The following is a 16,775-nucleotide window of genomic DNA, read 5'->3' as shown; positions in this document are numbered from 1 at the left end:
TTGATTTCTACAGCAGGTTTTAGCCACCTCCCCAGCAGAGCAAGATCTTTGCAACACTTCCCTGTTTGTAATCATTTGTTGCCAATGTTCCCAGCAGTTTGAGCTGCAAACTGTAACAATAGATAATGTTACCTTAGTCATATCAGGAAACAGAAAGGCAGCCATTATGTTAGGCATACCATCAGGATTTTGACAGATTTATAACAGGAGCAGCAAACGATTGCCAGCTTAGGTAAGAATGTAGAATGATACATTATCACACGCTTTAATACACAAATAATAAGAAAGAGAGTAGGGGGCTGTAGTATTTCTGCTGGAGCAGCAAACTCGGGCCCCTTACTCTCTGTGACCCCTAGATGTCCCTCTGTCTAAGTTTCCACCTGTTACCCCAATAATAACATTGTTGCTTCTTCACCTGTCAAGGCTGCCTGAAGTAACATCTGTATCTAAACACCGGGTATTAGATTGTTAGCTCTCTGGGCAAGCGATTCTCCGGCTGTTACCTGTTTATTTGCGATGCTCTAACAACGGTATGGCATTTGTATTCAGCAGTGCATGATTGGACCTGACACATGCTGCAGTATATAACGATGATGAGTATGACTAAACACTGGTAATTTATAGATTATCAAATCAAATCGATGACTGAGCCACCGATTGAGCCACAAGTGCTGAAGCAGGGATATCCCGAAAACCTGACCTGTTGGTAGCTCTTGAGGACTGGAGTTGGCCACTCCTGTTCTAGACTTATCTCTAGACTCTTGATACTCTAGACCAGTTACTAGTATAACTTTAGCTTTATGTTTGCCCTTTTGTGGGAGCATTAAAAATGGCGCCCGTTTCTTCCCAGGCAGTTTGGGATGCGTGCGCATTGTATGGTGTGTTGCTTAGGACGGGCAGACTTTTAGGAGCTGTCCTATTGTGACCCCGTGGTAACCTTCCCGTGTATACCTGCAGTGCCAGTGTCTCTGCTGGGGCACGGGGCACTTATATGGAGTGTAAGTTTCTGCGCGCGTCTGCTGATCTCTCCGCTTCTGTACATGACACCTGTACGTCATCACTCAGCAGCTGAACGCCTCTGCGTTTCGTTAAACAGGCAGCGAAAGGGTTAAGAGATAATATAGCGATCTCTGCGGGTTTCGGGGATCGGCTGCAATCTATTCGTCGGCTCAATAAAAGGTATCAGGACAGGTTTTTTTTTAATGTGTGAATTTAACCTTTTTCTTTTATCAGATATTTTTGGGAGGAAATTGAAGGGATTTTTTGTGTGATACTTTGTGATTGCTGGGCTGTTTTTGTCTGTTGTTTTGCACCAGGCCAGGAGATGTGACGTTGATAATGGACCTTCTCTAATTGATGATTTTGTAATCAGTAGATCCCCTGGAAAGCAAGGTCTGAAAACTCTCAATATATGATCCAGAGTTTAAAACAAGGGCGGCCAACTCCAGTCCTCAAGGGCCACTAACAGGTCAGGTTTTCAATATATCCCTGCTTCAGCACAGGTGACTCAATCAGTGGCTCAGTCAGATCATTTTTAAGTAACATACCTCCCCACCGACTTTTCGAGCGCGTCGCATCTTTTACCATTTGTGTCCTGTATTTTTGGAGAAGTCGCCTGGAAACCCTAATGTTTTAGCTAAACTACTGTTAGAAATGGAAAAATATATATTATATTGAACTCTCCCTACTTTGGACCCCCCCCCCTCCTGACCCCCCCATCCCTGGGGCAACACCAGGTAATTTCCGTCCCCTATCTTTCCTGGGGCAACGCCAGTAATTCCCCCCCCCCCCCCCGGGGGCAACGCCGGGTAATTCCAGTAGTTACTCTCTCTCTCTCTATATATATATAAAGCAGAAAATAGCCGTGTTAGTCCAGTTGCGATAGTGCTGAACTCATTTATTCTGCACTATATATTTATATATAAACTCACCTTTGTTTTACTAACGAATGTACATCGCCCTGAATAAGGACGTTACATAAATGTTGTTAGAAATAAAATAAATAATGTGATATTTAGATTGTAAGCTCTTGCGGTCGGGATGCTTGATGCAGCACGCGCTGTCAGTTAATAATAAATGCCCCCCCCCCCGTGCCTCTCCGCCTCCGAGCTTTGCAGTCTCATCAGTTCTTGCGGAGGCTCGCGCCCCTGCGCCTGGCGTCGGCGGGCAGGACAGTGGGGTTTATTTGCTAAGCTCAGCTGCTGGCGCAGGAAATGCTGCAGCTGCAGAAAACCCTTCACAGCGGCCCACGGAGTTCAAATGCCATCTCGCAGCGAGTCGTCTCCAGAGGTGGGACGGGGTGCGCAGTGCTCCCGCCCCTCGCTTCCCGCACCATCTGTCAGGCAGACTCTCACCTCTGCACACAGGGGCAAGCCTGCTGCTCCACTCTGTCTCAATCTCGGTGACAGAGCATCCGCATGTATATGTTTAGGCTGAGAGAGCGGCTCAGGGCGTGTGGGAGAGACTGGGGGAGTGTGGGAGAGACTGGGGGAGTGTGGGAGAGACTGGGGGAGTATGGGAGAGGCTGGGGGAGTGTGGGAGTGACTGGGGGAGTGTGGGAGAGACTGGGGGAGTGTGGGAGAGGCTGGGGGAGTGTGGGAGAGGCTGGGGGAGTGTGGGAGAGGCTGGGGGTGTGTGGGAGAGGCTGGGGGAGTGTGGGAGTGGCTGGGGGAGTGTGGGAGAGGCTGGGGGAGTGTGGGAGAGGCTGGGGGAGTGTGGGAGAGGCTGGGGGAGAGTGGGAGAGGCTGGGGGAGTGTGGGAAAGGCTGGGGGTGTGTGGGAGAGGCTCGGGGAGTGTGGGAGAGGCTGGGGGAGTGTGGGAGAGGCTGGGGGAGTGTGGGAGAGGCTGGGGTAGTGTGGGAGAGGCTGGGGGAGTGTGGGAGAGGCTGGGGGAGTGTGGGAGTGGCTGAGGGAGTGTGGGAGAGGCTCAGGGAGTGTGGGAGAGGCTGGGGGAGTGTGGGGGAGTGTGGGAGAGGCTGGGGGAGTGTGGGAGAGGCTGGGGGTGTGTGGGAGAGGCTGGGGGAGTGTGGGAGAGCTGGGGGAGTGTGGGAGAGGCTGGGAGAGTGTGGGAGAGGCTGGGGGAGAGTGGGAGAGGCTGGGGGAGCGTGGGAGAGGCTGGGGGAGAGTGGGAGAGGCTGGGGGAGTGTGGGAGAGGCTGGGGGAGTGTGGGAGAGGCTGGGGGGTGTGGGAGAGGCTGGGGGAGTGTGGGAGTGGCTGAGGGAGTGTGGGAGATGCTGGGGGAGTGTGGGAGAGACTGGGGGAGTGTGGGAGAGACTGGGGGAGTGTGGGAGAGGCTGGGGGAGTGTGGGAGTGGCTGGGGGAGTGTGGGAGAGGCTCGGGGAGTGTGGGAGAGGCTGGGGGAGTGTGGGAGAGGCTGGGGGAGTGTGGGAGAGGCTGGGGGAGTGTGGGAGAGGCTGGGGGAGTGTGGGAGAGGCTGGGGGTGTGTGGGAGAGGCTGGGGGAGTGTGGGAGAGGCTGGGGGAGTGTGGGAGTTACTGGGGGAGTGTGGGAGTGACTGGGGGAGTGTGGGAGAGGCTGGGGGAGTGTGGGAGTGACTGGGGGAGTGTGGGAGAGGCTGGGGGTGTGTGAGAGGCTGGGGGACTGTGGGAGAGGCTGGGGGAATGTGGGAGAGGCTGGGGGAGTGTGGGAGAGGCTGGAGGAGTGTGAGAGGCTGGGGGTGTGAGAGAGGCTGGGGGAGTGTGGGAGAGGCTGGGGGAGTGTGGGAGAGGCTGGAGGAGTGTGGGAGAGGCTGGGGGTGAGTGGGAGAGGCTGGAGGTGTGTGGGAGAGGCTGGAGGAGTGTGAGAGGCTGGGGGGTGTGAGAGAGCCTGGGGGAGTGTGGGAGAGGCTGGGGGAGTGTGGGACAGGCTGGAGGAGTGTGAGAGGCTGGGGGTGTGTGAAAGAGGCTGGGGGAGTGTGGGAGAGGCTGGGTGTGTGTGGGAGAGGCTGGGGGAGTGTGGGAGAGGCTGGGGGAGTGTGGGAGAGGCTGGAGGAGTGTGAGAGGCTGGGGGTGTGTGAGAGAGGCTGGGGGTGTGGGAGAGGCTGGGGGAGTGTGGGAGAGGCTGGGGGAGTGTGGGAGAGTGGTGTGTGGGAGAGGCTGGGGGAGTGTGGGAGAGGCTGGGGGAGTGTGGGAGTGACTGGGGGAGTGTGGGAGTGACTGGGGGAGTGTGGGAGAGGCTGGGGGAGTGTGGGAGTGACTGGGGGAGTGTGGGAGAGGCTGGGGGGGTGTGAGAGAGGCTGGGGGAGTGTGGGAGAGGCTGGAGGAGTGTGAGATGCTGGGGGTGTGAGAGAGGCTGGGGGAGTGTGGGAGAGGCTGGGGGAGTGTGGGAGAGGCTGGAGGAGTGTGGGAGAGGCTGGGGGTGAGTGGGAGAGGCTGGAGGTGTGTGGGAGAGGCTGGAGGAGTGTGAGAGGCTGGGGGGTGTGAGAGAGCCTGGGGGAGTGTGGGAGAGGCTGGGGGAGTGTGGGACAGGCTGGAGGAGTGTGAGAGGCTGGGGGTGTGTGAGAGAGGCTGAGGGAGTGTGGGAGAGGCTGGGTGTGTGTGGGAGAGGCTGGGGGTGAGTGGGAGAGGCTGGAGGTGTATGGGAGAGGCTGGAGGAGTGTGAGAGGCTGGGGGGTGTGAGAGAGCCTGGGGGAGTGTGGGAGAGGCTGGGTGTGTGTGGGAGAGGCTGGGTGTGTGTGGGAGAGGCTGGGTGTGTGTGGGAGAGGCTGGGAGAGTGTGGGAGAGGCTGGAGGAGTGTGAGAGGCTGGGGGTGTGTGAGAGAGGCTGGGGGTGTGTGAGAGGCTGGGGGAGTGTGGGAGAGGCTGGGGGAGTGTGGGAGAGGCTGGGGGAGTGTGGGAGAGGCTGGGGGAGTGTGGGAGAGGCTGGGGGGGTGTGGGAGAGGCTGGGGGTGTGTGGGAGAGGCTGGGGGAGTGTGAGAGAGTCAGGGAGTGTGGGAGAGGCTGGGGGAGTGTGGGTGCAGCTCAGTGAACGAGGGAGTGGCTTGGGGAGTGTGGAAGAGGGTCAGGGAGTGTGGGAGAGGCTGGGGGGGTGGAAGAGATCAGGGAGTGTGGGAGAGGCTGGGGGTGTGTGGAAGAGGCTGGGGGGTGGGAGAGGCTGGGGAGGGGGTGGGAGAGGCTGGGGAGGGGGTGGGAGTGGCTGGGGAGGGGGTGGGAGAGGCTGGGGAGGGGGTGGGAGAGGCTGGGGGGGTGGGAGAGGCTGGGGGGGTGGGAGTGGCTCAGTGTGAATGATGGAGAGGATCAGTTAGTGAAGGAGCAGCCCATTGAGTGAGGCAGCAGCTCAGGAAGTAAGGGAGCAGCTCAGCGAGTGTGTGAGCGGCTCAATGACAGTGGGAATGGCTCTGTGAGTAGAAACACTGACTCTGAAAACAATGACACTGAGTGTGAGGCAGGAGAACTGGTGTGAGGCAGGAGAACTGGTGTGAGGCAGGAGAACTGGTGTGAGGCAGGAGAACTGGTGTGAGGCAGGAGAACTGGTGTGAGGCAGGAGAACTGGTGTGAGGCAGGAGAACTGGTGTGAGGCAGGAGAACAGGTGTGAGGCAGGAGAACTGGTGTGAGGCAGGAGAACTGGTGTGAGGCAGGAGAACTGGTGTGAGGCAGGAGAACTGGTGTGAGGCAGGAGAACTGGTGTGAGGCAGGAGAACTGGTGTGAGGCAGGAGAACTGGTGTGAGGCAGGAGAACTGGTGTGAGGCAGGAGAACTGGTGTGAGGCAGGAGAACTGGTGTGAGGCAGGAGAACTGGTGTGAGGCAGGAGAACAGGTGTGAGGCAGGAGAACTGGTGTGAGGCAGGAGAACTGGTGTGAGGCAGGAGAACTGGTGTGAGGCAGGAGAACTGGTGAGAGGCAGGAGAACTGGTGTGAGGCAGGAGAACAGGTGTGAGGCAGGAGAACTGGTGTGAGGCAGGAGAACTGGTGTGAGGCAGGAGAACTGGTGTGAGGCAGGAGAACTGGTGTCAGGCAGGAGAACTGGTGTGAGGCAGGAGAACAGGTGTGAGGCAGGAGAACTGGTGTGAGGCAGGAGAACTGGTGTCAGGCAGGAGAACTGGTGTGAGGCAGGAGAACTGGTGTCAGGCAGGAGAACTGGTGTGAGGCAGGAGAACAGGTGTGAGGCAGGAGAACTGGTGTGAGGCAGGAGAACTGGTGTCAGGCAGGAGAACTGGTGTCAGGCAGGAGAACTGGTGTCAGGCAGGAGAACTGGTGTGAGGCAGGAGAACTGGTGTGAGGCAGGAGAACTGGTGTGAGGCAGGAGAACTGGTGTGAAGCAGGAGGACTGGTGTGAGGCAGGAGAACTGGTGTGAAGCAGGCGAACTGGTGTGAGGCAGGAGAACTGGTGTGAGGCAGGAGAACTGGTGTGAGGCAAGAGAACTGGTTCTAATCCCAGTGTCATCTCTCTGTGACCTTGGGCAAATCACTTTATCTCCCTGTGCCTCAGGCACTGACGTAATTTTAATCTCCACGGGGCAGGGACCCGCGCCGCACACAGTCTATGTGCAGCTCTATACAAGACAAACAATTATTATATTACATATTATTAATATATAATCACTAACATTGCTGCTGAGGGACAGAATAGGAACTTATTGGTTAGCGACATGGTGTGGTTTTATATTAATATTTGAATATGTATTATGTATATTTAGCACGCCTGGTACAAACACCCCCCTCCCCCCCCCCACCCCCCACCAGCACCGGCATTATCTCTGCCTTGTGAAGTCCTGCTTAGCCCTCGCTGCTCTGCGTATAAACACCTTGTGTATTGGGGCCGCGGTTACGGCTTGTTCATCTCCTGCTGGGATGTGAAGCTGGTGTTCTGATAAGGGCCAGAGCTATTCCCGGAGCAGGGGAAAGCAGCCAGGCCTGCGACGAGATTCCCACGTCCGATCAGGGTCTCCTTCTTATTGCAAACGCAAGGTCCCGGTCATTTTAGGGGCCATCGGAAACACCCGGCGGCGTTCCCCTCTCTGGCGTACATTCTGCGCCCAGTGTGAGAAACCTGATGAACGAGCCGAGTGTCACAAAGATCAGTATCACTTTGCTGTGTAGACCCAATGTGCTGTGAAACCACTTCCCTGCGCTGGGGGAGGCTTCAGTCCCGCTCATTTGAGTACAGGTAGTCCTCGCTATCCAACGTTTCACTTTACAATAAATGGCATATCCAACGCTTTGCAATACAGCCCTAAGGGCCGTTATCCGACGCCTGAATGCGTTATCCGACGCCTGAATGCGTTATCCGATGCCTGAATGCGTTATCCAACGCTCACCGCCACTGATTAACATGGGACTCGTTTTACAGCGGTTTCACTATCCGACGCTACTTCCAGAGCGGGTCCCGGTGGATTACCGAGGACCGCCTGTACAGCTGATCTCTTCTTCAGCTCGGGGAGGTGGTTATGTGCGGTTCTCAAGGCTTCTGCTGCCTTGTTTCTCTGACATTCCATGCACTGGTCTGTCTCCTGCTCTGCTGTTCCGTGTAATGTTCTGTGCATCCCTCTGCTGTTCCGTGTAATGTTCCACGCATTTCTCTGCTGTTCCGTGTAATGTTCCACGCATTTCTCTGCTGTTCCGTGTAATGTTCCACACATTTCTCTGCCGTTCCGTGTAAGGTATCCTGCATTCCTCTGCTTTCTGTGTAATGTCCCTGTGATCTCTCTGCTGTTCCATGCAATGTTCCCCACATCTCTACTATTCCGTGTAATGTTCCCTGTATCCCTCTGCTGTTCTGTGTAATGTTCCCTGTATCCCTCTGCTGTTCCGTGTAATGTTCCCCGTATCCCTCTGCTGTTCCGTGCATCCCTCTGCTGTTCCGTGTAGTGTTCCGTGAATCCTTCTGCTGTTCCGTGTAATGTTCCCTGTATCTCTCTGCTGTTCCATATAATTTCCCTGTATTCCTCTGCTGTTCCGTGTAATGTTCCGTGAGTCCCTCTGCTGTTCCGTGTAATTTTCCCTGTATCATCTGCTGTTCCGTGTAATGTTCTGTGCATCCCTCTGCTGTTCTGTGTAATGTTCCATGCATCCCTCTGCTGTTCTGTGTAATGTTCCGTGCATCCCTCTGCTGTTCCGTGTAATGTTCTGTGCGTCCCTCTGCTGTTCTGTGTAATGTTCCGTGCATCCCTCTGCTGTTCCGTGTAATGTTCTGTGCGTCCCTCTGCTGTTCCGTGTAATGTTCTGTGCGTCCCTCTGCTGTTCCGTGTAATTTTCCCTGTATCATCTGCTGTTCCGTGTAATGTTCCGTGCATCCCTCTGCTGTTCTGTGTAATGTTCCGTGCATCCCTCTGCTGTTCCGTGTAATGTTCTGTGCGTCCCTCTGCTGTTCCGTGTAATGTTCTGTGCGTCCCTCTGCTGTTCCGTGTAATGTTCTGTGCGTCCCTCTGCTGTTCCGTGCGCTTGCCCCAGCGCTCAATGCTTTGACCTCCCTATAAATGAACTTCTTCATCTGATTCCCGTCAGAATGTCTGTGGCCTTTAACCAGCCTGTAACGTCCCTAATCAATGTCCTGCGCCTTGTTAATGAGGCTTTTATCTCTTTGATTTATTTCCAATAGGTCGCATGTAGCAGCTGCCCGCTAATCCCAGTGACCTGTCACTCAGCGGTCCCCTCCTGTCCTCTCCTCCCGCCCCCCCTCCTGTACCCCCTCCCGTCCCCCCTCCTGTACCCCCTCCCGTCCCCTCCTCCCGTCCCCTGCTCCTGTCCCCCCCTCCCGTCCTCTCCTCCCATCCTCTCCTCCCGTCCCCCCCTCCCGTCCCCCCCTCCTGTACCCCCCTCCTGTACCCCCTCCCGTCCCCTCCTCCCATCCTCTCCTCCCGTCCCCCCCTCCTGTACCCCCTCCCGTCCCCTCCTCCTGCCCCCCCCTCCCATCCTCTCCTCCCGTTCCCCCCTCCTGTACCCCCTCCCGTCCCCTCCTCCTGTCCCCCCCTCCCGTCCCCCCCTCCCGTCCCCTCCTGTCCCCTCCTCATACCATGCAGAGTGATGACATCATACCATGCACAGCGATTATATCATACCATGCAGAGTGATGACATCATACCATGCAGAGCGATTACATCATACCATGCAGAGCGATTAGATCACACCATGCAGCACGATTACATCACACCATGCAGCGCGATTACATCACACCATGCAGCGCGATTACATCACACCATGCAGCGCTATTATATCATACCATGCAGAGCACAATGCAGCACGATTACATCATACCATGCAGCGCGATTACATCATACCATGCAGCGCGATTACATCATACCATGCAGAGCACCATGCAGCGCGATTACATCATACCATGCAGAGCACCATGCAGCGTGATTACATCATACCATGCAGCGTGATTACATCATACCATGCAGAGCACCATGCAGCGCGATTACATCATACCATGCAGAGCACCATGCAGCGCGATTACATCATACCATGCAGAGCACCATGCAGCGCGATTACATCATACCATGCAGAGCACAATGCAGCACGATTACATCATACCATGCAGCGCGATTACATCATACCATGCAGAGCACCATGCAGCGCGATTACATCATACCATGCAGAGCACCATGCAGCACGATTGCATCATACCATGCAGCGCGATTACATCATACCATGCAGAGCACCATGCAGCGCGATTACATCATACCATGCAGAGCACCATGCAGCGTGATTACATCATACCATGCAGCGTGATTACATCATACCATGCAGAGCACCATGCAGCGCGATTACATCATACCATGCAACTCGATTACATCACACCATGCAGAGCGATGACATCACACCATGCAGCGCGATTACATCATATCATGCAACTCGATTACATCACACCATGCAGAGCGATTACATCACACCATGCAGAGCGATGACATCACACCATGCAGCGCGATTACATCATATCATGCAACTCGATTACATCACACCATGCAGAGCGATGACATCACACCATGCAGAGCGATGACATCACACCATGCAGTACATATCGTACAGAACGACGGCATCAAATACAAAACAATATATGAGCACCGCGCAGTGTAATAACACACAGCGCCGCGCTGTATGTCTGTATATACAACGTCGCCGGGCGGCCAGACCCGGACGTGTAACTCAGATTGGGATTCCGTCAGGCGGACGCTATTAACCCCTGCAGTGCTGGGCTGTGGAAGGGAAGTTACCTGCGCGGGGGGCGGGCACACACTCTGGGTTGTGGCTTCTGTCCCCTCTCCCAGGACTCTGGCACACAAGAAGGGGTTCAGGTTCCCTGCGCCCCAACCTCACGCAGCTCACTGCAGCCGGCTTTCTAAACGTGTGTACAGTGTGCGGTCTATATATCTTCATTCGGTTTACCTGCTTCAGCTGGCAGGGACACTGGTGCAGGGGCCATTACAGGCGCGTAGCGGTCCTGGGCAGCGATGCCCGAGCATTGGAACCTCTGCGGGTTATTCGGTTTGTACAGTAATGTATGTAGGACGTGCTGCAGATTTAACTCCTTCCCTGCTGCCCTCCTGCAGTACGCTGCTTTCCATCTCATTACACTACTTACCTATTAAATACGTCGGGCTATATTTTCTAAGCAGTGTCCTAAAACAAGGCGACTCCAGTCCTCAAGCTCGCCCCCCAAACAGGGCAGGCTTTCAGGATATCCCAGGTTCAGCACAGGTGGCTCAATCAGAGGCTCGGTCGAAGACTGAGCCTCTGATTGAGCCACCTGTACTGAAGCAGGGACTGATTGAACCACCTGTGCCGAAGCATGGACTGATTGAGCCACCTGTGCTGAAGCATGGACTGATTGAGCCACCTGTGCTGAAGCAGAAGTATCCTAAAAACCGGACCTGTTGGGGAGGGGGGCCAGAGCACTGAAGTTGAGCTCCCCCTCATCACGCCTCAGTAAATCTGACCCTATATAGACCAGTGGGCTGTAAGGTGTCCACCAGCATGGAAGGGGAGGGGTGTTATGGAGTAGCACCGCTTAGCGGACACAGCGCTGGCAGATTCATGGGGCTCTGATGAGGGGGTATTGCACCCGGACCCCGCGTGATGTGACGCCCCACACGGGAACGCTTGCGGTATCCCAGTGTCACAGCCGTGGGGTCCTCTCTCTGAACGGGGGGGGGGGGGGTCAGTAAGGGAAGACGTTGGTATTTTCACCGTTGGCGCGAGCTGATAAATGCGCCTCTCTCTCACGTGGCGTCGAATCTGCGTCCGTAGTGTGCCACCACTTCAGCCGTCAATCCCCAGAGCGCAGCGCATGCCACGTCCCCCCGCCGCACAACAGCGGGCAAAACAAGCCGCGTTTGGCTAACAAGCTTCCCGGGGTCGTGTTCTCTATTTAATGCTTGGCCCCAGTAATGATCTCCGGAGGGAGTAATTAGCCTGGCCATGGAGAGCCGACACACAGTATTACAGAGGGTGAGATACCCCCACAATCCAGGGAGGGGGAACACTGCAAAAATAGCTTCACATTAACCCCGTGACTACCCGTGACATCAGCAGAACTGGCTTCAGGGTGGGGGAAGAGTAGAGGCCACGTGTGTGTGTGTGTACGTGTGTGTGTGTGTGTGTGTGTGTGTGTGTGTGTGTGTGTGTGTGTGTGTGTGTGTGTGTGCGCGCGCGCATGCGTGTGTGTCTATATATACCAATAGATCCAATATACCGGCACAGCACAACAGATAATCACATACATTTGTTTATTGGGTCCAAAATGCACACATATGCTCTTTATATATGTGTTTATATACTGTATGTGTATGTTTGTGTATATATCTATGTGTGTGTGTAAAATGTGTGTGTGTATGTATATATATATGTGTGTGTGTAGAGGTATCTGTACCGTGTTAGCCGAGCGTAATAATCAAAAACAAATAGTCGATACCGTTCTGTGGCTAACAAAATGCTTTTATTTGTGCGAGCTTTCGAGATACACTGATCTCTTCTTTGGGCGATGTTACAATGGATTAAGCCAAAAAACAGTAACGTTTTGGATAGACATATAAAACCGTTTTTTTGTATTTTATCTTTAAATGTTCAATGCCTATTAACGTTGAATTTTCGAGCGGTATTTGCTCTTGGCTTTTCAATGAGGCTTAGTGTCCAAATAGTATCTTTGTGTCTATAAGCAGAGAACCAGCCCGTCTAAGTCTTTGGGCCAAGGCCCCTCAACCATATCCGGGGCACTCAATCCGTGTGCTCACCGGTCTCGTCCATCGATCAGCTGTAGCGGACCGGCACCCAAGGAGCGGGCAGCAAACTCCAAACTATAAATAAGACAGTCCCTATAGTAAATTGTAAAAATATAGAGGGAGAAAAGCGGAAAGAAAACAAATATAGCTACACATCCGGGACATCCTTCTCTGGGTTGCCGAATCGCCGGTCAAGAAGATGGCCGCGGACTCTTACTGGGTCTTCCAAACTTTGGATGAACAACAGGGGAACTCAGCAGGGCCCCTTCAAGAACGAGGCCAGTCTTGTCTCTTTCCTCTCCTGGCCATCGCCCCCTTGGCCGCTCGATCGTCCTCTGTGTTGTGGTCGCGAGATCTTCGCTGCTGGTCCGAACCATCCCCGGGGGCCAGATTTAGCGCCGACAGAAAAGATGCAGGTTCCTCCGGAGCGAGATCTGTCTGCCTTCAAGGTTGACTATAAGACGGAACGGGGAAAGCCCATCGATAGCTGTCACCGGTCGCTGTCCTCTCCGCCGATCTATTGTCAATCGAGACAGATCCTGGAAAACCTGAATAGTATCATTTCAAAGTCAGTCGCGCCTCTGTTTCTGCCGCGCCTTTTATAATCTTCTCTCTGCATATTGATGCAGCCGCAGAAACACATCTCTGCTTCTTTTGGGATCATTATATCCCGGTCCCAGGGCTGTATGGGTTCTATCCATTAGACCAGGGGTGGGGAACGTCAGGCCCGAGGGCCGTATAAGGCCCTCAAAATCATTTGGTCTAGGCCCTGCTAAGGCAAATGATATAACCGGGGTCGCGCTAATTTTAAAAAAAATGGCCGCCGCGCGCCCGATCGGGAGGTGTGAGGTGCCGGCAGCCCTACACGATCCTCAGCAGCCACCGTACTAGCCCCAGCGATCCCCCAGCAGCCACCGTACTTCCCCCGCAGCATTCCCCGCACTTCCCCCATGCTTCTCCAGCAGTTACCCCAGCATCCGCCCTACACGATCCCCCCAGCAGCAGCAGCAACTACCAGAGGTAGGGGGCGGGGTTCTGTGTGCCTGCCGTGTGCCTGTCTGTCTGTGTCTGTATGGCCCGCGAACGATGTTATAAATATCCAAATGGCCCTTGGCAGAAAAAAAGGTTTCCCACCCCTGCATTAGACGATCACCATCTTGTAGTTGGGGGTCAATTGACAGAAAACGTCTCTTACGATATGGCTGGAGGGCCTCCGCAGACACTGACTCGGGGATACAGCGCATGCGTAGATTCTGCCTTTGCTCCCTGTTCTCCAGGGCGTCTATTCCGCCTCTCATTGCTCTTATCTCTTCGTTGAGGTGTAGGACCTCGTCATCAGTGTTCACCTGATTTTGTAAGGCAATGTCCATCTTATCTTCCAGCTCTGTTGTTCTTTTCGCCAGTAAAGAAAATTGGACTTTAAATTCCTTTACAGCTCTTTCCAAAGCGGGTTTACTGCCAGCTTGTATTTCCTTAAGCATATATGACCCAAAATATTGAGGAACCAACCAGGAGGGGGGCAATACTGGATTTGGTGATATCAAACAATGTGGAAGTAATAACAAATATTCAGGTCCTGGAACATTTGGGTAACAGTGATCATAACATGGTCTCATTTGAAATGAATTATCAAAAAACCATTTTACTTGGGTTCAACAAAGACCTTAAACTTTAGAAAGGCAGATTTTAATAAACTGAGGTCTAATCTACAAGTAATACACTGGGATGATGCTTTTGCAGGGACAAATGTAGAAGATAAATAGGCAGTCTTTAAAACATTGTTAGAAAAGCACACTCATCAGTGTATACCCTTGGGTAATAAGTATAAAAGAAATAAGTCAAAACCAATGTGGCTAAATAAACAGGTAGGGGAGGAAATGGACAAGAAGAGGAAGGCGTTTAGATTCTTTAAGTCAGAAGGGACGGAGGCATCGTATCAGAATTATAATGAATGTAACAAAAATTGCAAAAGGGCAATCAGATTAGCAAAAATGGATAATGGAAAAAGGATTGCAATAGAAAGTAAGGTCAACCCTAAAAAGTTCTTTAAGTACCTTAATAACAAAAAAATCAGAAAAGAAAATATAGGACCCTTTCAGTGTGAGATGGGTAGGCAGATTATTGGAGATAAGGAAAAAGCTGAGGTATTAAACAAATTCTTTGCCTCTGTGTTTACCAGGAAAGAATCAATTTCAAATGTAGTGCCGCAGGAGGAAGCCACAACCTCCATATTAATGAACAATTGGTTAACTGAGGAAGAAGTTCATAAGCGGCTTGAAAAAATGAAAGTAAATAAGGTTCCTGGCCCCGATGGCATACATCCAAGAGTTCTCAAGGAGTTAAGCTCAGTAATAGCCAAACCATTACATTTAATATTCAAGGACTCCATTTCCACAGGCTCAGTGTCACAAGATTGGCGTAAAGCAGATGTGGTGCCTATATTTTAAAAGGGAGCTAGATCACAACCGGGAAATTACAGACCTGTAAGCCTGACTTCAATAGTAGGGAAACTACTTGAAGGTTTAATACGGGATAATATTCAGGAATACCTAATGGAAAACAAAATTATTAGTAATAGTCAGCATGGATTTATGAAGGGTAGATCATGCCAAACTAACCTTATTTGTTTCTTTGAGGAGTTAAGCAGGAATTTAGACCAGGATAATGCAGTTGATGTGGTCTACTTAGATTTTGCAAAGGCTTTTGATACGGTTCCACACGAGGTTGGGGTAAAAAATAAAGCAAATTGGACTCAGTAAGAATATATCCACCTGGATTGAAAACTGGTTGAAGGACAGACAACAGAGGGTTGTCATAAATGGAACTTTTTCAGGTTGGGCTAAAGTCGTGAGTGGAGTACCTCAGGGATCAGTGCTGGGACCCCTGCTTTTTAACTTGGTTATTAATGACCTTGAGGTTGGGATCGAAAGCAAAATCTCCATCTTTGCTGATGATACTAAATTGTGTAATTTAGTAGAATCAGAGCAGGATGTAATTTCTCTCCAGAAGGACTTGGAGAGACTGGAAACTTGGGCAGGTAAATGGCAGGTGAGGTTTAATACAGATAAATGTAAGGTATGCATCTGGGATGCAAGAAAAAACTGGTGACTTACAAATTAAATGGGGATAAATTGGGAGAATGCTTGATGGAGAAGGATTTAGGAGTGCTTGTAGACAGCACGCTTAGCAACAGTACCCAAAGTCATGCATTAGCTGCAAAGGCAAACAAGATCTTATCTTGCATTAAACGGGCAATGGATGGAAGGGAAGTAAACATAATTATGCCCCTTTACAAAGCATTAGTAAGACCACACCTTGAATATGGAGTACAATTTTTGGCACCACTCTTAGAAAAGACATTATGGAACTAGAGAGAGTGCAGAGAAGAGCCACCAAATTAATAAAGGGGATGGACAAGCTAACTTATGAGGAGAGACTAGCTAAGTTAGATTTATTTACATTAGAAAGAGGCGTCTAAGAGGGGATATGATCATTATATACAAATATATTCGGGGATAGTACAGGGAGCTTTCAAAAGAACTATTCATCCCAAGGACAGTACAAAGGACACGGGGTCATCCCTTAAGGTTGGAGGAAAGGAGATTTCACCAGCAACAAAGGAAAGGGTTCTTTACAGTAAGGGCAGTTACAATGTGGCATTCATTACCCATGGAGACTGGGATTGCAGATTCAATATATTTGTTAAAAAAAGGCTGATCATCTTTTTAGAAAGGAAAGGTATACAGAGATATACCAATTACGTATACGTATACGTGGGAAGGATGTTGATCCAGGGAATAATCTGATTGCCAATTCTTGGAGTCAGGAAGGAATTAATTTTTCCCCTTATGAGATATCATTGGATGATGTGACACTGGGGCTGTGTGTTTGCCTTCCTCTGGATCAATAAGGAAGTATAGATATAGGATAAAGTATCTGTCTAAATTTAGTATCGGTTGAAACTTTGTCTTTTTTCAACCTCACCTACTATGTAACTATGTAACTATGTAACTACGTAACTACGTAACTACGTAACTACGTACTAGGGGCCTCATGCAGAGAGCATAGAATTTTAAAAATGGCGAATTTCATAAAAAGTAGCTTTTTTGGAGAGTTTTATTCTCCATATGCAGAAAAGTGCGAATTCTGCTATGTTTAACATGGATGCGTGTGGCGAGTTTAAATTGGCGAGATGCGCGCTTCAGAAACGTGTAAAAACAAATTCGCGCCTTTTTTTTCCCCATTACTATAGGCGGCGAGCGCCATCTTGCCATATTTTCGTGGCGCGGCAAAAATGCGAGAATCGCGCCTTTTTTTGGCGCGAACAGCCGCTACTTGCCGTTCGCACCTCTCTGCATTCGGAGAGTTTTAAAAATGGCGCGATTGAGGTTCTCGCCAGCCGCGAGGCGAGTTTTAAACATAGAAATAAAAAAATGGCGCGTTTTTCGCAACTCGCCATTTTATGCCGTTTTCTGAGGGAAATTGAACAAAAAATGGCGAGTTTTGAAATAACGATGCTCTCTGCATGAGGCCCTATATTCTGGAGGTCCTGCTTTGTGATCACTGCGTCCCCTCTGCCATGCTATACTCCCTTTCAGTGACAGCTCTCACCTCCTGGCTCTT

The 16,775-nt window shown here is 51.7% G+C and overlaps 1 protein-coding gene across 4 annotated transcripts in view; it reads left to right on the top strand.

Moving 5' to 3' along the window:
• MEGF11 (multiple EGF like domains 11) overlaps positions 1-16,775 on the top strand; it is a 171,167-nt gene that overhangs the window by 79,280 nt on the left and 75,112 nt on the right. The window lies entirely within an intron of this gene.

The sequence above is a fragment of the Ascaphus truei genome, chromosome 18, assembly GCF_040206685.1.
Source record: "Ascaphus truei isolate aAscTru1 chromosome 18, aAscTru1.hap1, whole genome shotgun sequence".
NCBI lineage: Eukaryota > Metazoa > Chordata > Amphibia > Anura > Ascaphidae > Ascaphus > Ascaphus truei.
Note: the sequence above shows the minus strand (reverse complement) of the source record. Positions and strands in the feature narration are given on the sequence as shown.